Genomic DNA, 16,161 nt, shown 5'->3' on the forward strand with positions numbered 1-16,161 from the left:
AGCTAGTGAAATGTGACTTTTTCAATTAACATGAATTAATCTTAACCTGAGATACATGGAGAATAGAAGCAATGTGACAGTTTGTTCTATTGGGGCTCTCACAGAATCCAACGATGCAGAAAATGATATTTGTTGTGTTTTTGATTGTCTGTATTGTCTCTACTGTGGGAAATGTGCTCACTATGGTCACCATCAAAGCCAGTTCATTATCGGAGTCCCCCGGGTACTATTTCCTGGCTCATCTCTCATTCATTGATGCCTGCTATTCCTGTGTAAATAACCCTAAAGTGATTGTAGATTCACTCTATGTAAAGAAAATAAGCCCTTTCAATGAATGCATGATGCAGATCTTTGGGGAACATTTATTTGCAGGTGCTGACATCATTCTGCTTACTGCAATGACATATGACCACTATGTGGTCATCTGTAAGCCTTTGCATTATACTACTCTCATGAACTGGCAGGTTTGTGACCTTTTAATAGGAGTGTCATGGGTGGGAGGCTTTCTTCATGCAACCATACAGATTCTCTTCATCATCAAATTACCTTTCTGTGGCCCTAGAGTCATAGATCACTTTATGTGTGATGTGAACCTTTCGCTTGATCTTGCCTGCACTGATACCCACACTCTAGTGCTCTTTGTTGCTGCCAACAGTGGGTTCATCTCTCTGCTAAACTTTCTCCTCTTGATTGGTTGCTATGCAGTCATTCTGCACTCCTTAAAAACCCAGAGTTTGGAAGCTCAGCAAAAAGCTCTCTCCGCCTGTGTCTCCCATATCACAGCAGTCGTATTTTTCTTTTTACCCTGCATATTTGAATACCTGAGACCAGCAACTAGTTTACCTATTGATAAAGCAATTGCCGTATTCTACACTATGATAAAGACCATGTTAACTCCCTTAATCTATACTTTGAGAAATGACCAGATGAAAAATGCCATTAGGAAATTGTGTAGTAGGAAAGTGACTTCAGGTGATCAATAAGATGTGTAGAAACCCAACATCCATTCAACTGATGCAAAGATCAAAAGGATATGGTTTGTAACTTAGGCTAAGAATATCTATGAGATTAAAAAAAAAAAAAAAGCACCTACAAATCATACATTCTGCAAGGTGAAGAGAAGAAACTGATTCAGGTAAAGAGAGACAAACCTAACCTGGGACTAATGTTTGCATATCTGGAAAGTTCTGCCAAACTAGATTCTAGTTTTACTGGTTTCGTTATTGTATATGGATTCATAAGCTTTCGTCACAATAAAAATAGTATTATATTAATATTCAGCTGCAATCTCTACAACAATATAAAGAGGTAGACACTGCTATTTTACAGGTGTGTAAGCAAATAGAAAGGACTATGTTCCAAAACAGAAATATAATGAAAAAGCTGTACCTGGAATCTAACTGACCTCTCAGACGTTGTTTTCTTTCTTTTTTTTTTTTTTTTCCAGATCATGTTCTTAACTGCTGTAATCTATGGCCACGCAATAATGATAGAAAGGTGGAATGATTATACCAGTTACCATTTATTGAGACAGGGACTGTGAGTGACTATATATCTATCTTTCTGTCTATATACATATATATGCTATTTTTATATAAATTGGCACATATACATTAGCTATATATACAATAGTATATAGATAGATAGATACGCACACACCATTTTACTATGTATGGTGGTGGTTTAGTCGCTAAGTCATGTCCAACTTTTACAGTCTCATGAACTGTAGCCCACCAGGCTCCACTGTCCATGGGATTCTTCAGGCAAGAATACTGGAGTGAATTGCCATTTCCTTCTCCAGGGTATCTTCCCCACCCAGGGATGAACCCACGTCTCTTGAATTGGCAGGCAGATTCTTTACCACTGAGCCACCTGAGAAGCCTATACATGTTCATTAAGTATAACTAAATTCTATTTTTTTAATACTCTACAAATCTGTGCACATCATTGTTGGTGGTAATTGACAACAACACTATGGTATGAAACTAATTTAGAATAAAAAACCATTTAACCTCTAAAGGTAAATGACAAGTCTTGCTGGGGTCCAGCCCCGGTGAATCCAGGGAATTCAAAGCAGGGACAGCGTCAGCGAGGAAAAAATTATTTACTTAGAGAAATAAACAGAGATTAGGAAAGAATAGTGTAGTAGGAAATTTTAGTGGAGAAAAGAGGTTGAATAACTTGGTTTGCACAGGAGACCAATAAAGTTCCAAGACAAGGAACTTGCACCATCTATGTAGGCCACCGGCACCGGCTTGAATAGTGGAGGGTGCCCCGCCTTGGGCTCCCTCTTGCATGGGTCTTAGAAGCCAGGGCAAATAAGTAGACTCAGAAAGCCTCTGCACTCCAGATGGGAATTCAGCCTGAAAAGGAAAAAAAGATGACACGGGGGAGCCAAGCATTGCTGCCAGACCCACAACTTTATTTTCAAAAGCAGCTTATATACCCCAAGTTGTACATAAAGAAATAATGGAATATGCAGAGTTATGCAGGGGCAGCAGTCCTGACCCTTATTGAGACCAGGCTTTCTTTTTGCATACCTTCCCGTATACAAAAGGTCTGAGGTGGTTTTACATCATCTTCTGGTCAGGGGGCCTGTTAACATTTTAATGGCTCTTTTCCTAGATAAATGTCTATTAACCAGAAAATTCTTTTTCCCTTGAAGTGTTTTTTCTTTAATCTGCATCACCCTCAATGTACTAAATAAAGTTACATTCCTGTAGGACAAAGGTGCAGTGGGTTATAACAAAGAAAGTGCTTAACTCAAAGATCTAATGTTACTAATACCAGGGCTACTACCTGTTTTTTCTACATGCCAACTATATCAACAAATAAAAGATATGAAAATTTGGCAGCAAGTATTAGCTCAACAAATGAAACCCTTAATCAGTCCTATTCTAATGATTTTGACTCCTCAGAAGCCCCTACATTCCTAGGATGTTTTAAGTTCCTGTGCCTCTCGCAATCAGGAGGCCGCAAACAATCACATGCACAGCTGTAAGAGTCCAGCAGGCAGGCTAGAAAGCCATCAGAGCGGTTTTTGGATTGAAACACTCTTATTATGTCCAGGAGACTTATTATCTAAAAGCTCTAAATTGACTTTTTCCAGAAAAAAGGTGGTGAAGGGATAGCCCCCTGTTAGAAGAGTAGATGAAAGGCAACATGCAGCAAGGCAGGCAGACTCTGGTTTGGGGGTAGATGCACGAGCAGATCCAGGGAGGCTCCCTTAAGGCCCGGCTTGCCTTTGCCTGTCGGGCCCCTTAACCTCATGACCATTGCCACGGGCAGGACTCTTCGTGCTGCCTCCCGGCAAAGTATTACATTATTTATAAATTTTCTTTGAACATTAAGTATCATTCTCCATTGTTCATATCACAAACTTAGGCTCAGAAAGCCATCAGTAAGAGTGATGATTTCAATTAAAAACAACAACAACAACAACAACTTTTTGATGTCAGATATTTTCTCATGCCATTTCTCTCACTCTTCTTCTCCTGGGATCCCTGTAATGTGAATATTAGCATGCTTGATATTGTCTCAGAGGACTCTTAAACTGTCCTCATCTCTTTTCATTCTTTTTTGCTTGTTTGTTTTCTGTTTGGCTGCAGTGATTTCTACCTCTCTTTCTTCTGACCCACTGATTACTATTTTGTCTCATTCAGTCTAGTCTTCATGCTTCTAGTTTATTTTTCATTTCCATTATTACATTCTTTAATTCTGCTTGGCTGGTATTTATATTTTATCGTTGTTTGTTAAAAATTTATGATTTCTCACTCTGTACTTTCGTTTTCCTCCCATGTTCTTTATGTTTACTGTCATTACTCTCATTTCGTTCATTGGTGGGTTTCCTATTTCCACATCACTTTGTTGTACTTCTGAGGTTTTAACTTGTGCTTTTGTCGGAAACACATTCCTCCATCTTGTCTAAATTTATATTTATATTTTTATGTGTATAGTAAGTTAGTGAGGATGCTCAACCTTGGAGAAAAGGTCCTCTGTAGAAAATGCCCTATGTGTCTCAGCAGTGGACTCTCATCTCATTACCCAAGGGCTAGAAGCCAGTGGTCTCAGGACTGTTAGACTGTAGCTTCCTTGCCTCTGGTGTCTTCCTCCTGGTGGGTGAGTCTGGTCTAGAGGTTCCTGGGCATTTCCTGGTAGGGGGAGCAGGTGTCTGATGACTGGTGGGTTGAAGTAGGACTTGGACTTCTGGTGGGCTAGGACTATGTCTAGAGAGCAAGTCTAGAGGTGGCTGTGGGCTCATAAAGTCTTTAGACAGCTTGTCTGCTGTGTCTTCCACTCAGTTTGTTGTTCGGCCTGGTGTGTCCCAGCAATGGAGGCTATAGGCTGTTGGGTGGGGCCAGGTCTTGGTGCTGAGATGTCATTTATGATAGGTTCCAATTTGTTCTGCAATTACTCATGATTTTGGTGTCTTTGTGAGAGGAGGTGAATTTTTGAGGATCCTTTTACTTCCATCTGGGCAGCTCTCCTCAAATAAATATGATTGATAGAAGTATAGTATATGGAAGTCTAGAAGTGCCAGACAAAAGAGATATTTAGGGATGGTGTAGAGAGAGGGTGTGAAACGTCTATGCCCTTTCCAGGTGCAATGATCCAAGCACCTCCATGTGTTCATCAGTCCTGAAGATCACTACACAAACATTGCAATAATCACTGTTGCAGTCAAAATCTCATTTGGTCCTAGACTTTGGGCTAGTCCTCCAAATTTATCAATTCTAACCCCTGTCCCCTTGTCAAAGTTGATTTTGCAATAAATTTAGTAAAACGAAATGAGTTTTCTTGTTCTCATTTATTTTTTTTTTAATTTTAAATTTTTTTTTTATTTTAAAATCTTTAATTCTTACATGCGTTCCCAAACATGAACCCCCCTCCCACCCCCCTCCCCATATCATCTCTCTGGGTCATCCCCATGCCCCAGCCCCAAGCATGCTGTATCCTGCGTTAGACATAGACTGGCGATTCAATTCTTACATGATAGTATACGTTAGAATGCCATTCTCCCAAAACATCCCACCCTCTCCCTCTCCCTCTGAGTCCAAAAGTCCATTATACACATCTGTGTCTTTTTTCCTGTCTTGCATACAGGGTGGTCATTGCCATCTTCCTAAATTCCATATATATATATATATATGTGTGTTAGTAAACTGTATTGGTGCTTTTCTTTCTGGCTTACTTCACTCTGTAAAATTGGCTCCAGTTTCATCCATCTCATCAGAACTGATTCAAATGAATTCTTTTTTATGGCTGAGTAATACTCCATTGTGTATATGTACCACAGCTTTCTTATCCATTCATCTGCTGATGGACATCTAGGTTGTTTCCATGTCCTGGCTATTATAAACAGCGCTGCGATGAACATTGGGGTACATGAGTCTCTTTCAATTTTGGTTTCCTCCATGTGTATGCCCAGAAGTAGGATTGCTGGGTCATAAGGTAGTTCTATGTGCAATTTTTCAAGGAATCTCCACATTGTTCTCCATAGTGGCTGTACTATTTTGCATTCCCACCAACAGTGTAGGAGGGTTCCCTTTTCTCCACACCCTCTCCAGCGTTTATTGCTTGCAGATTTTTGGATCGCAGCCACTCTGACTGGTGTGAAGTGGTACCTCATTGTGGTTTTGATTTGCATTTCTCTAATAATGAGTGATGTTGAGCATCTTTTCATGTGTTTGTTAGCCATCCATATGTCTTCTTTGGAGAAATGTCTATTTAGTTCTTTGGCCCATTTTTTGATTGGGTCGTTTATTTTTCTGGAATTGAGCTGCATAAGTTGCTTGTATATTTTTGAGATTAGTTGTTTGTCAGTTGCTTCATTTGCTATTATTTTCTCCCATTCAGAAGGCTGTCTTTTCACCTTGCTTATATTTTCCTTTGTTGTGCAGAAGCTTTTAATTTTTATTAGATCCCATTTGTTTATTTTTGCTTTTATTTCCAGAATTCTGGGAGGTGGATCATAGAGGATCCTGCTGTGATTTATGTCTGAGAGTGTTTTGCCTATGTTCTCCTCTAGGAGTTTTATAGTTTCTGGTCTTACATTTAGATCTTTAATCCATTTTGAGTTAATTTTTGTGTGCGGTGTTAGAAAGTGATCTAGTTTCATTCTTTTACAAGTGGTTGACCAGTTTTCCCAGCACCACTTGTTAAAGAGATGGTCTTTACTCCATTGTATATTCTTGCCTCCTTTGTCAAAGATAAGGTGTCCATATTGTGTGGATTTATCTCTGGGCTTTCTACTTTGTTCCATTGATCTATATGTCTGTCTTTGTACCAGTACCATACTGTCTTGATGACTGTGGCTTTGTAGTAGAGCCTGAAGTCAGGCAAGTTGATTCCTCCAGTTCCATTCTTCTTTCTCAAGATTGCTTTGGCAATTTGAGTTTTTTTTTGTATTTCCATACAAATCTTGAAATTATTTGTTCTAGTTCTGTGAAAAATATGGCTGGTAGCTTGATAGGGATTGCATTGAATTTGTAAATTGCTTTGGGTAGTATACTCATTTTCACTATATTGATTCTACAAATCCATGAACATGGTATATATCTCCATCTATTAGTGTCCTGTTTGATTTCTTTCATCAGTGTTTTATAGTTTTCTATATATAGGTCTTTAGTTTCTTTAGGTAGATATATTCCTAAGTATTTTATTCTTTTCATTGCAATGGTGAATGGAATTGTTTCCTTAATTTCTTTTTCTACTTTCTCATTATTCGTGTATAGGAATGCAAGGGATTTCTGTGTGTTTATTTTATATCCTGCAACTTTACTATATTCATTGATTAGCTCTAGTAATTTTCTGGTGGAGTCTTTAGGGTTTTCTATGTAGAGGATCATGTCATCTGCAAACAGTGAGAGTTTTACTTCTTCTTTTCCAATTTGGATTCCTTTTATTTCTTTTTCTGCTCTGATTGCTGTGGCCAAAACTTCCAGAACTATGTTGAATAGTAGCGGTGAAAGTGGACACCCTTGTCTTGTTCCTGACTTTAGGGGAAATGCTTTCAATTTTTCACCATTGAGGATAATGTTTGCTGTGGGTTTGTCATATATAGCTTTTATTATATTGAGGTATGTTCCTTCTATTCCTGCTTTCTGGAGAGTTTTTATCATAAATGGATGTTGAATTTTGTCAAAGGCCTTCTCTGCATCTATTGAGATAATCATATGGCTTTTACTTTTCAATTTGTTAATGTGGTGAATTATCTTGATTGATTTGCGGATAATGAAGAATCCTTGCATCCCTGGGATAAAGCCCACTTGGTCATGGTGTATGATCTTTTTAACGTGTTGTTGGATCCTGATTGCTAGAATTTTGTTGAAGATTTTTGCATCTATGTTCATCAGTGATATTGGCCTGTAGTTTTCTTTTTTTGTGACATCTTTGTCAGGTTTTGGTATTAGGGTGATGGTGGCCTCATAGAATGAGTTTGGAAGTTTACCTTCCTCTGCAGTTTTCTGGAAGAGTTTGAGGAGGATAGGTGTTAGCTCTTCTCGAAATTTTTGGTAGAATTCAGCTGTGAAGCCGTCTGGACCTGGGCTTTTGTTTGCTGGAAGATTTCTGATTACAGTTTCAATTTCCGTGCTTGTGATGGGCCTGTTAAGATTTTCTATTTCTTCCTGGTTCAGTTTTGGAAAATTGTACTTTTCTAAGAATTTGTCCATTTCTTCCACGTTGTCCATTTTATTGGCATACAACTGCTCATAGTAGTCTCTTATGATGCTTTGTGTTTCTGTGTTGTCTGTTATGATCTCTCCATTTTCATTTCTGATTTTATTGATTTGATTTTTCTCTCTTTGCTTCTTGATGAGTCTGGCTAATGGTTTGTCAATTTTATTTATCCGTCCAAAGAACCAGTTTTTGGCTTTGTTGATTTTTGCTATGGTCTCTTTTGTTTCTTTTGCATTTATTTCTGCCCTAATTTTTAAGATTTCCTTCCTTCTACTAACTCTGGGGTTCTCCAATTCTTCCTTTTCTAGTTGCTTTAGTTGTAGAGTTAGGTTATTTATTTGACTTTTTTCTTGCTTCATGAGGTATGCCTGTATTGCTATGAACTTTCCTCTTAGCACTGCTTTTATAGTGTCCCACAGGTTTTGGGTTGTTGTGTTTTCATTTTCATTAGTTTCTATGCATATTTTGATTTCTTTTTTGATTTCTTCTGTGATTTGTTGGTTATTCAGAAGTGTGTTGTTCAACCTCCATATGTTGGAATTTTTAATAGTTTCTCTCCTGTAATTGAGATCTAATCTTAATGCATTATGGTCAGAAAAGATGCTTGGAATGATTTCGATTTTTTTGAATTTATCAAGTTTAGATTTATGGCCCAGGATGTGATCTATCCTGGACAAGGTTCCATGAGCATTTGAAAAAAAGGTGAAATTCATTGTTTTGGGGTGAAATGTCCTATAGATATCAATTAGGTCTAACTATCTAATGTATCATTTAAAGTTTGCATTTCTTTGTTAATTTTCTGTTTAGTTGATCTGTCCATAGGTGTGAGTGGGGTATTAAAGTCTCCCACTATTATTGTGTTATTGTTGATTTCCCCTTTCATACTTGTTAGCATTTGTCTTACATATTGTGGTGCTCCTATATTGGGTGCATATATATTTATAATTGTTATATCTTCTTCTTGGATTGTTCCTTTGATCATTATGTAGTGGCCTTCTTTGTCTCTTTTCACAGCCTTTGTTTTAAAGTCTATTTTAGCTTAGATGAGTATTGCTACTCCTGCTTTCTTTTGGTCTCTATTTGTGTGGTATATCTTTTTCCAGCCCTTCACTTTCAGTCTGTATGTGTCCCTTGTTTTGAGGTGGGTCTCTTGTAAGCAGCATATAGAGGGGTCTTGTTTTTGTATCTATTCGGCCAGTCTTTGTCTTTTGGTTGGGGCGTTCAACCCATTTACGTTTAAGGTAATTATTGATAAGTATGATCCCGTTACCATTTACTTTATTATTTTGGGTTCGGGTTTATACACCCTTTTCGTGTTTCCTGTCTAGAGAATATCCTTTAGAATTTGTTGGAGAGCTGGTTTGGTGGTGCTGAATTCTCTCAGCTTTTGCTTGTCTGTACAGCTTTTGATTTCTCCTTCGTATTTGAATGAGATCCTTGCTGGGTACAGTAATCTGGGCTGTAGGTTATTGTCTTTCATCACTTTAAGTATGTCTTGCCATTCTCTACTGGCCTGAAGAGTTTCTATTGAAAGATCAGCTGTTATCCTTATGGGAATCCCCTTGTGTGTAATTTGTTGTTTTTCCCTTGCTGCTTTTAATATTTGTTCTTTGTGTTTGATCTTTGTTAATTTGATTAATATGTGTCTTGTGGTGTTTCGCCTTGGGTTTATCCTATTTGGAACTCTCTGTGTTTCTTGGACTTGGGTGATTATTTCCTTCCCCATTTTAGGGAAGTTTTCAACTATTATCTCCTCAAGGATTTTCTCATGATCTTTCTTTCTGTCTTCTTCTTCTGGGACTCCTATAATTCGAATGTTGGAGCGTTTCATATTGTCCTGGAGGTCTCTGAGATTGTCCTCGTTTCTTTTAATTCGTTTTTCTTGTTTCCTCTCTGATTCATTTATTTCTACCATTCTATCTTCTATTTCACTAATCCTATCTTCTGCCTCTACTATTTGTTGCCCCCAGAGTGTTTCTGATCTCATTTATTGCATTATTCATTATATTTTGACTCTTTTTTATTTCTTCTAGGTTTTGTTAAACCTTTCTTGCATGTTCTCAATCCTTGTCTCTAGGCTATTTATCTGTGATTCCATTTTGATTTCAAGATTTTGGATCATTTTCACTATCAATATTCGGAATTCCTTCTCCGGTAGATTCCCTACTTCTTCCTCTTTTGTTTGGTTTGGTGGGCAACTCTCCTGTTCCTTTACCTACTGAGTATTCCTCTGTCTCTTCATCTTGGTTATATTGCTGCGTTTCGGGTGGCCTCTTTATATTCTGGTAATTTGTGGAGTTCTCTTTATTATGGAGCTTCCTCACTTTGGGTGGGGTTCTATCAGTGGCTTGTCAAGGTTTCCTGGTTAGGGAGGCTTGTGTTGGAGTTTTGGTGGGTGGAGCTGGGTTTCTTCTCTCTGGAGGGCAGTGGAGTGACCCGTAATGCGTTATGAGACATCAAAGGTTTTGGGATAATTTTGAGCTGCCTGTATATTGAAGCTCAGGGGAGTGTTCCTGTGTTGCTGGAAAATTTGCGTGGTATGTCTTGTTTTGGAACTTGTTGGCCCTTGGGTGGAGCTTGGTTTCGGTGTAGGTATGAAGGCATTTGATGAGCTCCTATTGCTTAATGTTCCCTGAATTCAAGAGTTCTCTAATGTTTTCAGGCTTTGGATTTAAGCCTCCTGCTTCTGGTTTTCAGTTTTATTTTTACAGTAGCCTCTAGACTTCTCCATCTATACAGCACCGATGATAAAACATCTAGGTTAAAGATGAAAAGTTTCTCCACATTGAGGGACACTCAGAGAGGTTCACTGAGTTACAAGGAGAAGAGAAGATGGAGGGGGTAGTTAGAGGTAACTGGAATGAGTTGCGGTGAGATCAAAAGAGGAGAGAGCAAGCTAGCCAGTAGTCACTTCCTTATGTGCGCTCTATAGTCTTGACCGCTCAGAGTTATTTACAGAGTTATACGGGGAAGAGGAGAGGGAGGAAGTAGACAGAGGTGACCAGGAGGATAAGAGAGAGGAATGAGTAGGAGAGAGACAAATCCTGCCAGTAACCAGTTCCTTAGGTGTTCTCCACCGTCTGGAACACACAGAGATTCACAGAGTTGGATAGAGAAGAGATGGGGGAGAAAAGAGACAGAGGCCACCTGGTAGAGAAAAAGGGGAGTCCAGAGGAGGAGAGAGTGGTCGAGCCAGTAATCTCGCTCTCAGGTAAACTTGGGTAGTGTAGTTTGGGTTTTTAAATGTACAAAATTGACAACAAAAACTTAAGAGCAAAGATTAAAAATCTAGAGTAGAGGTTGGATTTTCAAAGATACAATATTAAAGAAAAGCAGAAGGAAAAAGGAAGAAAGAAAAAAAAAGAATTATCAAAAAAAAAAACACCAACAACCATCCAAAGACTATATATGCTGTTTGCCTTTAAAAAAAAAAAAAAAGTCTTTTTTTTAAATAGTAATAATAGGTTATAGAAATAAAAATTAGAGGCGAAATAGAAGACTTAACAATTAAAAAAAAGTTAGAAAAAAAAGAAAAACAAAAAAGCAAAAAAAAAAAAAAAAGGAATGATTTTAAAAATTGTAAAAATATTCTGGCCCTTCTCTGATGTTATGGGCCGTGTGGGATCACTTCCAAGGTGGTTCCCTCTGTTTAACTTCTTCTGTTTGCTGTTTTTTTAGGCTCACTAGTTCAATCGCGCTGTGGGGAGTGGGGATGCTGCAAACAAATAGCACTGTCATGTGCACACAGTATCTCAGCTCCGCTTGACCTGTCCTTTCTCGCAGCACACAAACCGCTCCGGCTCTACGATGCTCAGCCGGGAACCGTCTGGGGCCAGCCCTAGGCTGCGTGCACTTCCCTGGTCCAAGCCGCTCAGGTTCAGAGCTCAGGCAGCCCTCAGAGGCACAAATTCGGCTGGGACTGCGCTTTGTGCCCTTCCCAGGTCTGAGTAGCTCAGGAGTTTGGCGAATGCGATCGCCTCGGCTTGTCACCTTTTCTGCCGCTGCTGCTCAGCTTTCTGGGTGGACCGCTGGCACCCCCTGTGAGGCAGATTGTGACTGTCCAGCACCCCCAGAAGTCTTAGCAAAGGAGCCTGCTTGCAGTTAGGTAAGTAAAGTCTCTCCGGGTCTGCAATTGCCCCTTTCCAGTCCTTACGGCTCTGGCTGCCTGTCCCCGGTGGGGGATGGTCTGCAGCCGGCTTTTTCTGTTCCATCCTTTGTTCTGTGCTCGGTCCTGGTGGTGTCTTATGTTCGAGCTTTTCTCGTGGCAGCTATCCCACAGTCTGGTTTGCTAGCCCAAGTTAGATCGTTCTGGTTGCTCGTGGGGCGTTCCTGCCCAATTCTTACAAAGCACTGCAGCCTGCGCCTCCCACGCGTCCCTGCCCTGCCCCCACTTCCCAATGGCGGATGCAGGCGTCTGTGCTGCTTTTCCGCTGGGGGAGTTACTGTTGGGCTTGTAATCTCTTGGTTTTAATTATTTATCTATTTTTCCTTCCTGTTATGTTGCCCTCTGTGTTTCCAAGGCTCGCCACAGACTCGGCAGGGAAAGTGTTTCCTGGTGTTTGGAAACCTCTCATCTTAAAATTCCCTTCCCAGGACGGGCTTCCCTTCCCAGGATGGAGCTCCCTCCCCACCTCCTTTGTCTCCTTTCTCATCTTTTATATTTTTTCCTACCTGTTTTTGAAGACAATGGTCTGCTTTTCTGGTTGCCTGATGTCCTCTGCCAGCCTACAGAAGTTGTTTTGTGGAGTTTGCTCGGCGTTGAAATGTTCTTTTGAGGAATTTGTGAGGGAGAAAGTGGTCTTCCCATCCTATTCCTCCACCATCTTTCCCTCCCCCCTCATTTATTTTAATTTCTAGGAAATTACAACGTTCAGTGTTTACATGTCATGCTTGAGAAAGGAGATGTGTGTGTGTGTGTGTGTGTGTGTGAATGGAAATTTCATGATTCCCACATAAAACTAATTTTATCTACACCTCCATAACACCAGCTTGAAAACACAGAAACACACACACCACTATACAAGGGGTTAAGATTATTTGGATTCCAGAGGAATGAATGAATGAAGGTAGCAGTTATAAAAGAAAATAAAACAAACTAGTAGCTAGTTGGAAATGTGAAGTAAGTTAATGGAATAGGTTATACAGAAGTTAAACATGAAAAAAAAAACTTAGAAGGTTTTATGTGGCTCAAAGTTTTTCAGTTGCTAAGTTGTGTCCAACTCTTTGTGACCCTATGGACTGCAGCACACTGGGCTTCCCTGTCCTTTAATATGTCCCGGAGTTTCTTCAAACTCATGTCCACTGGGACTTCCCAGGGATCACTAGTGGTAAAGAACTTTCTTGCCAATGGAGGAGACATAAGAAACGTGGGTTCAATCCCTGGGTCATAAAGATCCCTGGAGAAGGAAATGGTAACCCACTTCAATATTCTTGACTGGAGAATCTCATGGGCAGAATCCCATGACAGGCTATAGTCCATAGGGTAGCAAAGATCTGAACACAACTGAAACGATTTAGCATGCACACAGGCAGGCATGTCTGTCCATTGAGTCCGTGATGCCATCCAACTGTCTCATCCTCTGTCACTCAAAGTACTTGTGGTCAGACTAAAACTGAAAACATTACATGATTCTTTTAATTTTCTGTGATACAGTATCCATCCAATTATATCTTTGCAGTTAGCATCCAAATTCAAAAGTGACTCACTTAGATGAGAAACCATGGAAATCCTAAGCATCACTGCATCTTAAGACACAGAGCACCTGGAGTGCTGCCAGTGCTTCTTGTTCTCACCCCTCTATCACACCAAATGGCAGAAAACTAGGTCTGTGCATTTAAAGTGTGCGTATTATAAACACAAGGGTTAGAAAAGTAAACAAATCTTTGACACTGTTCTGCTAAGAAATACAATAAGAAAAGTTTTAAACCACTTCTATATGTCTTCTAAGCCAGTAATAAATACCTCTAATCCACTTTATCCCTTATTTCAAATATCTGCAACTTGGATTAATACTCAGGAAACATTAGGGATTGATGCAGTGTTCATGAACTGCACTTACATTAGCTTCAAGATGGGCGGCAGACGATAACAACTAATAAAAGAATCACTGGACTCAGACTGAATTAATCTAAATCCTAGCTCTATGACTTTACAGCCCTGTAACTTCAGGAAAGAAAGATGAAATCCTAGGTCTCAATGTTTGTTTGTCTGTAAAATGGGACTGAAAATAATCTCTATGTTATTCACTTGTTATAAGGGTCATCAAGATGATATACATAATGAACTTTAATTAAACAAGATCATATAATATGTGCTATCTGCTTTCATCATAAAATGGATTTTTAAAAAATAAGTATAGACATTTCTATCTTTTAACTAATTAATGCTCACTGTGCATGTTTACAAATATTTTATTCAGAGAAAGCAATTTATCATTATAATGGAAAGTAAAATTTAACAGAAGATAGAAGTGAATTATTGTTTTAACAGGATTAAATAGAAACCTAAGTGAAAATAATTGTTAGTCACTCAGTTGTGTCTGACTTTTTGTGGCCCCATGAGTTCCTCTGTTCATGGAATTGTCCAGGCAAGAATACTGGAGTGGGTATCGATTCCCTTCTCCCGGGGATCTTCCCGAGATTGAACCCAAGTCTTTTGAATGGCAGGCACATTCTTTACCACCTGAACCAGCAGGAAACCCCAGATAGAAACCTAGAGAGTGAAAGTGAAATTCGTGCAGTCATGTGCAACTCTTTGTGACTCCACGGACTATACAAGCAATGGAATTCTCCAGACGAAAATACTGGATTGGGTAGCCAAAACTGGATTCTCCAGGGGATCTTCCCAACCCAGGGATTGAACCCAAGTCTCCTACATTGCAGGCAGATACTTTACCAGCTGAACCACAAGGGAAGCCCAAGAAAACTGGAGTGGGTAGCCTATCCCTTCTCCAGCAGATCTTTCTGACCCAGGAATTAAAGCAGTGTCACCTGCATTGCAGGTAGATTCCTTACCAACCGAGCTAGCAGGGAAGCTCAGATAGAGAAAGATAGAAGATTTTAGGGAACAGGCTCTAGGCTCTTTATGTTTTGTGTAATTAGCTTTAAATATAATTTATATGTGGAATCTAAGAAAAACAGCAACAAGAGAAAAAGGAAAATAAAACTTATAAAAGCAGAAAGTAGAAAAGCAGTTGCCCAGGGTTGTGGGTGGGGAGAATAGTGAGAGATTGCTGCTGCTGCTGCTGCTAAATCACTTCAGTCATGTCTGACTCTGTGAGACCCCATAGACGGCAGCCACCAGGCTCCCCAGTCCCTGGGATTCTCCAAGCAAAAACACTGGAGTGGGTTTCCATTTCCTTGTCCAATAAATGAAAGTGAAAAGTGAAAGTTAAATCGCTTAGTTGTGTCCGACTCTTAGTGACCCCATGGACTGCAGCCTACCAGGCTCCTCTGTCCACGGGATTTTCCAGACAAGAGTACTGGAGTGGGGTGTCATTGCCTTCTCCTAGTGAGAGATTAGTAAAAGCATATATATTTTCAGCTATAAGATGTATAAGGTCTGAAGAATTAAGTAAAATATGGTGATTATAGTTTTAAACATGATGGTTGTAATGTATAAAAATATTTGCATGCAGAATAAGAAGCAGCTTAGAAATAACTAATTGTAAGAAAAGAACGAAGCTTCAAGAAAGTCTGAACACAACAGCAAAATTTTTCGCAGTTGGAAGAAAATAAATATCTTTATCAAAGTATATCATGTCCTGCCGATTCTTAAGATTTAGGTGTAGTTCTGGTGAATGAAGTTAAATCATAATACATACTATAAATTTACCATATAAATTGTGATGAAAGTTAAGGAATTTGGGGAACATAAAATGCTAACAATACTTGAGTAGCCAATCGGAAAGAACGTGTGCATGTGGAGTAGGGTGTTATTGGCTGACCCTGTGGATATTCAGTGCATGGAGCCAGGATACTGGGGAGAGGAAACAGGGGCTTCCAAGTGTCTTCCTTCCCTCTAAGAAAAAAAGTGAAGTCAAGGAACATTCTTGCTTTCCAGGCTTTCAGTAAACTACAGAGAGAAAATTACCATTTCCATTCAAGAGCCTGAATACAGCCTCTAACAAGTCACATGGCCCAACATCTCTGGGCAAGGAGCTTCAATTTTCTATAACCCTAAAAGCAAAAGCAGCTACTAGAACCACATATGGTGGTTCAGATGCTAAAAGCGTCTGACTACAATGAGGGAGACCTAGGTTCAATCCCTGGGTCTGGAAGATCCCCTGGAGAAGGAAATGGCAACCCACTCCAATATTCTTGCCTGGAAAATCCCATGGATGGAGGAGCCTGGTAGGCTACAGTCTATGAGGTCGCAAAGAGTCAGACACAACTGAGCAACGTCACTACTACACTTCAGAACCACGTATAGAATACAAAGCCAATACAACATAAACAAGTCTCACTGACGTAAGATCTTGG

General features: G+C 39.6%; 1 pseudogene; it reads left to right on the forward strand.

Annotated features, from left to right (window-relative positions):
* The first annotated feature begins 52 nt into the window (after positions 1 to 52).
* Positions 53 to 983, forward strand: LOC138429058 (olfactory receptor 4C13-like; annotated as a pseudogene).
* Positions 984 to 16,161: the final 15,178 nt, after the last annotated feature.

This window comes from Ovis canadensis, chromosome 24 (genome assembly GCF_042477335.2).
Source record: "Ovis canadensis isolate MfBH-ARS-UI-01 breed Bighorn chromosome 24, ARS-UI_OviCan_v2, whole genome shotgun sequence".
NCBI lineage: Eukaryota > Metazoa > Chordata > Mammalia > Artiodactyla > Bovidae > Ovis > Ovis canadensis.